At 44.6% G+C, this 3,522-nt stretch overlaps 1 non-coding gene across 1 annotated transcript; it reads right to left on the bottom strand.

Annotated features, from left to right (window-relative positions):
• Positions 1 to 2,947: 2,947 nt before the first annotated feature.
• Positions 2,948 to 3,021, bottom strand: Trnat-ugu (transfer RNA threonine (anticodon UGU)). The gene has a single exon. It is a non-coding gene; the product is annotated as a tRNA-Thr (tRNA).
• Between the last annotated feature and the right edge of the window lie 501 nt (positions 3,022 to 3,522).

The following is a 3,522-nucleotide window of genomic DNA, read 5'->3' as shown; positions in this document are numbered from 1 at the left end:
AGGGACTGGGTCTCACGAGGAACAAGCAACACTGCTTGAAGCAAGACGTGTAGTAAGAGGCAGTAAAATGACGCTGCATTGGAAGGTAGTAAACATCTAACGTAAAATGTCCCAAACGCGCTAACAGTATACACATAACTGTATTTTCGTTTACGAAGGACTTTTAGTATCTTCCTAGCGAGGTGGCGCAACACGAAGACACTCGTATTCGGGAAAACATCGGTTCAAATCCCCATTCGGCCATCCTGTTTTATGCCTCCTGTCTTCTTAAAACGCTTGATTTATTTTTCTTTGTTCCCTAAGTCGCTTAAAGCAAAAGCTGGGATAATCTCTTCGAAAAGGAGACAGCTCGTTCGCTTCCCCATTCCGAGCTTATGTTGCCTCTAATGAGGTCGCCTTCGCCGGATCTTAAATATTAAACTTCTTTTCTTCTGTTACAGTACCTGTGTGGTTTTGGAAACCAGGAGCTCCATGGACTGTAAGAAGATTAAAATCTATAATAACCACGTAACTTGTAGATACATGTTTCTTCAAGATTTAACCGTTATCATATAATTTAAAAATAAAAGAAAAGACGGCGAGTACCACAACAATAACTGAACTGCCGACAATCCATCGCTTTTTCCTGTGCCCGTGACGTCACTGAACAGGAGTAGAGGATCGACAGGTGGACAGTATACCGCTCTCCTAATCCTTAACGTCGCCTTTCGAATCCCGGGCCACCACATTTCCTTCTGTCAGCTCTTAGGGAGCCTCCACATCTCCTTCTATCAGCAGAGCACAGCGATGAAGGCAGTAGGCTAGCACTTGAGAGGAGCCGGCTTCAAACCCCGCCTAGTAATCCAGATCTGGATACTCTGTGGTTTGTTCAGCCATTTCAGGCAAATACATGGATAGTTAGTTAGAAAAGTCCACGACTAGCACTTGTCACATTCGTGTCCAGTTCGAAAGTATCCTACATCCATAATGAGCTCATCGCCGTTGCGATATTAAGCAGCACTAAGTCCCCATCATTCACAAAACAGCTCCTCATTCGTCATCACGCGGCTGGGCGGATCCGTCTGCAGTTAATGCAATAATCTGAGAAAATAACTAAATAAGCCTTGCCGGGTTTTTTGTTTTACTCCACATCTCGAAGAAGAAATCATCACAACGTTGGCCGGTAATGAGTGAGGGTCAGCTGAGTCCACGAAAAATTTAAACTAGGGTGTAACTAGCAGTCAAAATCGATCAAAAATTATGTACAGATTGGAGCAGGAATTGACTTTAATAAAACAGTAGAAGACTTTTAATATGAGTTGAAAATTAGTTTTCTAAATTCATAACTGGTCGCACTTCTAATATGTATCTTCTACGATTCGCCAAAATAGATTTTGATCGCAGATTTGTTTTATTTAATTCAGTAACCGATTTCGATCTTTATGGTCGTCGTCAGACTGATCTAAAAAAGAATGTGTATATTTGCTCATAAATATGCACATTTGTTGTTAGACCAATCTGATAATGATCACAACGATCTAAACCGGTTATTGAATCAAATAAAACAAATTTGCGATCAAAGAATACTTTGGTTCCCACGTATTCTCAAACACTGGTTTGTTGTTACTTTCAGGGTGACCATGTCAACCCTCATCACGACTACAGATGTGCCAGTCGGTCTGTGTATATAATAATTCCGTAATTGTGCCATCGATCGCTTGTCTGTGCTTCATTTAGCTAATTACAGCTTAGGATACACAAACGGAGGTCTAATCTCACTTATCGCTCATATGGTGCCTTTTTCTTAACGAACAGTGTAGTGTTCCTTATGCGGTGAAAGGTCATTTACCCACGATTTACCTGTACATGTATGAAGAACCTCTTAAAATTTACATCCGTGCTTACCAATATGGAAGACCAGAGGTCGCAGAATCGGCAGCCAGAAATGATTCGTATCTGGCATGTTCCCACTTCTGCGTCTAGCACTCTCCAAGTTACAAAAAGCAGCAGCATAACAAGCGCAGGCACCGCCTGCAGGGGACACAGCGACCGCAGTAACTAAAATTCAAATAAAAGAGGCAGAGATCTTTCACGGTTTGATTCACTATAAACCAGCACGTTAGTACAATCCATGTGGCAGAAAGTTGTTTCTTTTTTCCTCCATGGGGCTGATGTTCAAGTTGGTTCCAAGTCAAGGAAATTGGCTCCGATAGAGATGTATTTCTAACTTCCTTCTTCTACTGATTCAACAAGTCCCAGATGTAAGTTGTTAGTGTATCGTGTCACGTTCCTAGCCTGCAACAAGAAACAGCTTTTTTTAATGTTATAGACTGGGCAAAAAAATTTGCTTTTTCGAAACCCTCGTAATTGTCTCCCTTTGCGATGTCTAAGTTTGAAATCTGGCTCAAAGATGCCTTCAATCTTCCTCTGAAATGGTGCAAAGCAAGGCGTCCTGCGACGTCACCTCCGAGCTCCGCTCCGCTACAAACATCGAGGCCACTTCTCAGAAGTTCATGTGAAATGTGATGTGGGTTAATGATGTCACATTGGCACCAAATTTCACCAGAGTTCTGCCCAGCGCCATCCTGGACGTGTCACACGATGCGAAGGTCGTCATACCGCCTTTCACACACATTCCCTGTTCTTTCGACGCCTCCGCGATGGAGGCCAGAACCGCGACTCCCAGATTTCAAATCACGCAGTTTTCCTAAGAATGTACGAAAAATATTTCGGACACACCACCGCTCAGAATCGATCCGAAAATCCGTAAGAAGATGGAATAAAGAGCGTCAATGGAACCACCCCTTCCCTTAGAGCGTTGATTCCCACACAGTTCGCGGTCGAAAACGACAGTTCGTAGTGGTATGAGCAGCGGAGGACGTTCTTGAGAACAAATGATGACTAACTGAAACCCTCAGCTGCCGACAGGTGTTCTTGGTATACCTCGATGTGGACAGCTGAAAATGTGTGCCCCGACCGGGACTCGAACCCGGGATCTCCTGCTTACATGGCAGACGCTCTATCCACCTGAGCCACCGAGGACACAGATGAATAGCGCGACTGCAGGGACTTATCCCTTGCACGCCTCCCGTGAGACTCACATTCCCAACTGTCCACAATTCTACATATGTAAAGTACCTTATAGACATTTGCCCATCTACTCTTTACTCGCGCACGCTTTGGCGATTCCCGTAAGAGTTTGGGCAACCTGTGCGCATCCGCACAGACGAAGGTCAATGGCTGGGTAGCCTTTAACTATATATATGAAGACAGAACATTCGCCTCTACTGACACCACCTGGACGATTCAAATCTACTCTAAGGACATCGTGATGCTGCAACCACACAAAGTCATCTGACACTTTTGGAGTGTAGTGCGACCGCAGTTTTTGCTCTTGTTATACAGGGGGACGAGGGGGGGGGGGTGGGGGGGGGGGGCATGCGGGACCGTTCGAAACCATTCGAAGAAACTTGTCGGGATACGAAGCAGGAAAGGGTGTTTATACTTTTCCACCCTCCTGTTTCACGCCCTCCTATAGTGTGA

Source organism: Schistocerca nitens, chromosome 2 (assembly GCF_023898315.1).
Source record: "Schistocerca nitens isolate TAMUIC-IGC-003100 chromosome 2, iqSchNite1.1, whole genome shotgun sequence".
Taxonomy (NCBI): domain Eukaryota; kingdom Metazoa; phylum Arthropoda; class Insecta; order Orthoptera; family Acrididae; genus Schistocerca; species Schistocerca nitens.
The sequence above is the reverse complement of the archived record's forward strand: the minus strand, read 5'-3'. Positions and strand labels throughout refer to the sequence as shown.